This window comes from Hydra vulgaris, chromosome 13 (genome assembly GCF_038396675.1).
Source record: "Hydra vulgaris chromosome 13, alternate assembly HydraT2T_AEP".
Classification (NCBI taxonomy): domain Eukaryota; kingdom Metazoa; phylum Cnidaria; class Hydrozoa; order Anthoathecata; family Hydridae; genus Hydra; species Hydra vulgaris.
The window spans coordinates 13,059,752-13,067,466 of record NC_088932.1 but is presented as its reverse complement, the minus strand read 5'-3'; positions in this window follow the sequence as shown (position 1 = coordinate 13,067,466).

Genomic DNA, 7,715 nt, shown 5'->3' with positions numbered 1-7,715 from the left:
ATATATGTTATATATATATATATATATATATATATTATATATATATATATATATATATATATATATATATATATATATATATATATATATATATATATATATATATATATATATATATATATATATATATATATATTACTTTGGTTTTTATTTTTAAGCCATAAAACTCACTTCTTTTTTAAATTTAAAATTTGAAGTTTCATATAAATGTTTTTTTTAACTGAGTGAAATCTTTTTTTTTTTCTTATCAAGAGAATCTCATTTGTAAAATGTGCATGAAGATTTTATGCTCTTGTTAACAGAATCTAAAAGCAACAAAAAGTGTTTTAAAATCAAATTCTATTACTTTCATTCTTAGGAATTTTTTAATATATTTTTTTTTAATTTAGGCGATTTGTTTATTTTTGACAAGTTTTGTTAAAAACGTTTAAAGAATTATTTCAGTTGTATTAGCGGTTTTTGTTTCTTTTTGTTGCTTTTTCAACAAAATTTTTGTGTTAAGTACACACTAAAAAAAGAATGTAGGAGTTTCTACTTTAGGGTAGTATATGTGATATACTATTGTAGTATATGTGATATATATATATTGTAAGGTATAGTTTTATACCTTTTGAGGCATAAAATTATACATTATTATTAAAAATAATGATTTTTCATACAATTTAAACACTTACACTTCAAAGGTATAATTTTCTACCTTAGTAAGGTTTAGGTGTAATTTTCTACGTTAGAAGATGCACCTTTCTAAAGGTATATCACATATTCTACCCTAAGGTAAAAATTTCTACCTTTTTTCAGTTGTTTAATATATCTTGCAGGAGTACTGTCTGTTTAACAGCACAGTCTGCTCACACACAATCCTTTGCTACGTCAGCTCGTCTTTTTTGTAAAATAATTACCTTTTTTTACTAATATTAAATTACAACATTTATTTTAAAATAATTATTTAAAAATTTGAAGAAAAACAATTATAAATCATTTTTAACATTTTTTTTATTTTACAGCAAAAAAATTTCAAAAACTCTAATATAATTTTTAAAAAATCTTAAAAAAAGATTTAAAAAGTTTAAGACTAGTAACGAAGTTGATTTTGTTAAAGCATACATTCCATAAATAACTTTAGAAAATTGTTTTTTAAAATTCAAATTAAAAGATTTTTACAAGGCAAGACTCTCTTACGTTTATTTCTTATAAAGAGAGTTTATAAAGTCCTTCTAAAATTAATTCTTTTAGAAAAATTTCTTGTAAATAACTATTTTAATCTTATTATGACAGTTTTACTATGTAATGTTCACAATGTTTCAACTCGCTGTATTGAAATAACTATTTCACAGTAGTGAGGAAAAAACAGCAGTGGCAAAAAGAACTCCTACAGGAAGTGTCAAAAATAGTTTAAGAGGTTGCTAAAAAGGTCAAAAACAAATACAATGGCTATTTATAAAATATTTATGAAAATAAAAAATGGCTGCTGATAAGCCAACAAATAAACTAGATTTAATAGTATGAGACAATCTAGATTTAGCAATCAACATTGAATAAGATGCTCCACTTAGTCAAATTGCTAAAAGCCATCTTAAAATGGGAAGCTAACCTGTTTAATTCATGTGGCAAAAAGTTCAACAGTAAGAGATTTAATTTTCGAAAAGGAAATGAATCTCATGTTTAATAAAATAAATTGAGTTGATTGTGGAGAACGGAATAAAAATACGTAATTTCTCATCGAACAGTCATAGTAGTAGGATAATTTTCAATTAAATATCGCGTATATATCATAATTTAAAGTAATCCATCACATTCAACTTAAAAAAAAAAACTAACCAATTTGTCACAATTACTCATTGGGATGCAAATAAAGATAAAAGTTTAAAAAAAATTCGTAAAGCGTTTTTTAAAACGACTTTTTGTTTTTAAAACGATTAAACCGATAACTAAGTTATAGGTTTGCAACGTTCTATTGCTCTATAATTTATAGGGGGAAGCAAAGATAAAGTTGCAACAAGTACTCTCACGAGCCTTATACAAGTGGAAAGAGTATAAAAGGGGATGGAAATTTTATTCCAGATCTAATAAACAGGGGGTCTTAATAAAAGAGTGGGTGAGAATTTTTTTACAGAACACGAATAAAACAATTTAATTCAAGTAAAAACAAGTACTCTCGCATGCCTTATACAAGGGGGGAGGAGAGAGAATAAAAGGGAGGATGGAAATTTTAGTCCAGATCTAAAAAACAGGAGGATCTTAATAAAAGGGTGGGTGAAATTTTTTTTAAAGAACACGAATAAAACAGTTTAATTCTAGTGTGGCTTGCGTTTAAATGCGCATTTTTTAACATCTGTTTCATTATAATTTAATAGAATTTATTTTGCTTTCATTAGTAAACAATAAATTCTATTAGTGCACAGTGGGACAGAGTATGCCAAAATACCGAAAAATCATGGTTGGCACTGCATGCTGAAAATTTATCATAATGATAAAAAACATGTTCATTAGAGGAAATAACCAGTTAAAAAAACATTTAATATTTATTAAAATGTTTTTTTATGTGGTTATTTTTACTTGAACTTGTCATGTATTTCAAAACTCAATTTTGCATTTTTTTAGTTATAAACTTTCTTACGTTACTATTGTTTTAAACTAATTTTATTAGGTATCATTTTAAAATATATTATTTAAATTAAAATTGTTTTTTTCGCTCAGACTTTTCAAAACAATTTAACGTAAGTATAATCCGTAGTTTTTATCTATCAGTGACGGAAGTTTGCAAAATATTTTTTTCAACTATTAGCCTAATAGTAATAGTTAGTAGAAAAAAAAAATTGGAAACTGTAACTGCATCTAATAGTATTAGGTATGAGATAAAACCATCTTCTAATATTAAACATTTGATTACGTAAATCTAATGCTCAATGTATGCAAATATTTTATTATTCATAAATATTTTGCAACTTTTTCTAATATTTTGTAATGATTTTTTAACTACAAATCAATTATGCAAGTGTGTAAATACAATAATAGAATAAATTTTTTTTATTTACCAATGGTTTCAATAAAATATTTTTTCATTGAAATAAATTGTCTGGTCGACCACAAAATCTTTTGGCAAGTGGTATCCTTGAGCTCCCAATGCCGCTCTTAAACGTTGACTTTTTGCCAGTACTCGAATTGGTAATCCATCAATGGCGACTAACTCGGACAAGACAACTGCCAAGGAATCTTTTTGGGTCACGAAGAAGTGATCAATTTTTCCAACTTTTTTTTCAACTTTGGCTGATACTTGTTTCATAGCATCGGCCTCGATATGATGCATTAATTTGAGATGAGATCTCATACCACTGGTAGATCCACCTTTGCACTTAATTTCTTTGCTACAAGTTTTGCACTTCGCCAGCTGCAGATCCTTGTAAGAAGTGCTTCCATACCTCGGAATTATTGTTTCCTGCAACGAAGGTCATCTTCGTGTTTATTGCTTTTTCATCAAAGAACTGCTTTCTCTCACTGTGTTGCGTCTTTTAGGAGTTGCCAAATTAAAATAAAAGCAAAATACCAAATTATTTAATTAACAAAATATCATTTTTAAAACCGCGGTAATAGATTGAGAAAAAACCAGTAACGGTAATTTTTGGGAATAAAAATTACCGGCAAAAACCGGTTTCTCATTACCGGTTTCCATGCTCTAGTTCGCACATTCCTCAATATTTTTTAATCAAATGAAAATCCTCGATATATGTAAACTAAACATATGTAAAAATTTATTTTTTCTTTATATGTGAAAGTATGATTCCTTTAATTTTTAAAGACCTTTTTATTTTGAAATCATTAAGCAAGTTTATCATGAGGAATAATAATTACTTAAATGAACAACTCTGTCGAACAAAGTTCAATCGATTTTGTATCACTTATCGTGCAGCTCATCTCTGAAACAAAATTATTTTGCCTAACTTCGGCTTACCGCTTACTAATTCTGTTTTTAAAAATAAATTAAATCTCTATTATAAATATCTTAGAATATTTTTAATTTATCTTGTGATAAAATATATATTTTATTGTCATGTATGTTCAAGTTTTGTTTTATAGAGTAAAACCGGGTCAAACCGCACACAATATCATTCTGCACACTCGAAATTATCAAATAAAAACTAAACGGATATGGTTAAGAAAAAAATAGAAAAAGATTCATATACAGAATTATCTATTCTATTTGAATTGATAAAATTATATGCCGATTCAACTCCATTTTTTTATTTATTTATACAACTTTAACTGGGAGTCAATATTTTTTTATTGTTGCGAACAAAATGGCGCTTGAACCGAAATTGATATAAAAATAATTTTAGCACTATTTTGTTGGAAATTTAATTTTAATTCTGATAGTATAATTTTTATGGAGGTAGAACAAAAAGTTAAATGAAAAATCAAAAAAGTAAAAAAAACTCTTTTTTCTGATATAACCGCACACTCGATTAATTACTTAGTTAAGTTTTTCGCAAGTGACTAAGCACCTATCTTTACCTAATTAACTTAATGTTAATTCCGGTTTAACTATGAATGAAATATAATATTATTTGTTAATATAATAGACTCTTATTTATTAAAAATCAATTATTATATTATTTCTCAATATAATCATCACTCACTCAATTCAATTTAACTTACTCACTTTAACATGTCAACTAAAAAAACAAAAGCATACAAGGAAGACAATATACTAGCTACATTAACTGGTATAAAAGAAAATAAAACATCACTGAGAAAAGCTGCATTCAAACATGGCAATTTAGTGTCAACGCTCAAAGATCGCAAAAGTAACAACAACAAAACCTTCCATGACTCAGGTACAACAACGGTACTCTCAAATGAAACAGAAAGGTTGATGGTGCATGCGTTCTAATTACTTGGTGTCTGGAGCTATAGTTAAACCCGAAATGAAAATCTACAACTTGTATGTGGCTACCTTAAAAGCGAAGATCAAATGCACTTATTCAAAAATGGCAAGCCTGATAAAGACTGGTTTTATTCCTTTATAAAAAGATGGTCAAAAGAAATTTCAACAAGAAAAGCGGATAACTAAGCATCTAAATGAGCCGCTTCTTGTACGCCAGAAATAATTGAAAGTTATTTTGAATGCATCGTCAAGCAATATCAAAGGACTGGTATAACTTCTGGGTCGCATATTTGGAATTGTGATGAAACAGGTTTTTCGGGTGATCAAGGCAAAGCAACCGTAGTGTGTCGAAAAGGGACAAGACGTGCATTTAAACTTACTGGCAACAATGAAATAATTCATTATACTGTAAACAATTGCTGCAACGCTGATGGGCATTTTGCACCACCATTTGTGATATACAAAGCCAAAAGAAACTTTCGTCCTGACTGGGTAAGAGGTGGTCCGGCTGACACCAAATATTCAATTTTAAAATCAGGTTAGATGGAGCACAATACGTTTATTGAATGATTTAAAGAAGTACTTATACCCGAAACTGAGAAAATTGGTGGTATTCGTATTTTATTATTAGATAGGCATACAACTCACATAATTTTTGAAGTTGTATTGCTGTGCAAAAAACACAATATAATCTTGATTTGTCTACCAGAGCATTCTTCACATATTCTACAACCATTGGATAAAGGCGTCTGTTGTCATATCAAACAAGCTTGGAAAGAAATTCTTACAAAGAGTTACAAAGACTCAAAATGTAAGAATTTAGATATACAAAACTTTCCACCGTTCCTCAAACTGCTGTACGAGAGTGGTAGATGTTTTACACGCTTGCATGCAATCGCTGGTTTCCAATACACTGGCTTATTTCCACTTAATAAAAACAACATAAATCATAAGGCATTAGCAATCACACAAACGTTTAATCTACCTTCATCAACCTTAGCAGCCTCAGCAGTACCTACACCATCTTACTCAGACACAGCTTCATCATCTTCAACAGCCGCCGCAGCACCTACTCCAACTACACACCGATTACCATCTTTCTCAACTACACCAGCTTCAAGTTTTGATAGGTATCAAGCATTTGTTGAGCGTTACAAAAACAGTATCTAGATAGAGTCAAAGCAGTTTTTTCAAGCCAGAAATCAATCGCTAAGAAACCGAAGCAGTGCAACATAACAAAACTTTGCGGAAAATGTATTACTGAAGAAAATGGATCGAGTTCCTCAAACAAAAAGATGAAAAAAAAGCAACAAAGAAAGCCGTGAAAGTGGCTAAACTTAACGCAAAGCGTAGGCTCTCCATGCCAAGTACTCAAATGCCTGAGCATAACAATGCTGAGCAACCTCAGCAAATCAATAATAAAGAACAAGTACCAGCAGCCAAACGAATAAAAGTTGCAAAATGTCAAAAGTGTAGAGTACAGTAACACACAGAAATGTTTGCGAGAATTCCATGTGTCGGGTTCGGTTGTACAAAGAAACATGTTTACCAAAGAAATATGTAGTTGGAACTAAATTTTTTTGTTGCAAAAAATGTAAAAACTTTAATATAGTTTCTTAAATATAAGTTGTGTTAAAAAAAAAATATTAAAAAAAAAGTTAAAATTTAAAAAATTCAATGTTTTCTCAAGTGTGCGGTTTTATCAGAATGTCGTCAAAAACCGCACAATTTTTTTTTCTTTACATTTAATATTTTTAATAACTTCATTATTATTTTTTTAACATATATTTATATTATCTTATGTAGTTTTTTATAACCAATCTAATAAAAAAAAAGTAAAAAAAAAGAAAAAAGAAAAGTTATTTAATTTTTATTGATAAGTGTGCGGTTTGACCCGGTTTTACTCTACTTTTTTACAATTTATTTTCATTTATCTAAGTACGATTTAATGTTTTTATGTTATTTTTTACGTACTCTTATTGTAAAAAGGCGTTTTTATAATACTTTGTATAGTACTTTCTTTTGTAAAAGGCTTCTGACGATAAGATCATTGTGTTCTTCCTTTAGAAGCCTTGTTTGTATTTGAAAAATATGTAATTTGTGTATATTACGTCAAAAAACAAAACTTAAATAAATAAAAAAAACTTAAAAATTTTATTTTATTTATTGATGATATATTTAAAATAATTTTTATAACAACCACGTGTTTGTCTTTTTCATTGTAAGGCTGTTGTATTTTCTCTTTCCTATTATAAAGAGATGTCTCACTGTGTTTACTTTGTATATATATATATATATTTATATATTTGCGTTTTTATAAGATCTGACGATAAGATTAGACTTTTTTAATTATATATAACATTTGTGGTTTGATTTATATTTTCAATTTATAGCACGATTTATTGTAATTTTTTGGTCTTGTTTTTATGTAATGATGTAAAGAAACTTGTAAAAGGTTCTGATGATAAGATCATTATGATCTTCTTTCAGAAGCCTTATTTGTTTGTTTTAATGTTTTTTAGGTGTTTGCTATCAAAAATTGTTTTTCATAAATAAATGTGCATCAATTTGAGTTTGGATGTTTTTAAAATAGATTTCTGTAAGTTTGGGTATAAATTATAATTTATTCAGAACAGTGAACGGATCCAGGAATTCTTAGTGGGGGAGGGGGATTAGATGTTGAAGTATTTTTGTACTATGTGTGGGATTAGCGTCTCCTAAATAAAAAAAAAAAAAGTCTTCCATTTAGGACTTTCAGTTTCTGGTGGTGGTGGAAGGTTGGGGGGGAGGGGGCATACCCTCTTACCGCCCTGGATCCGTCGCTGATTCAGAA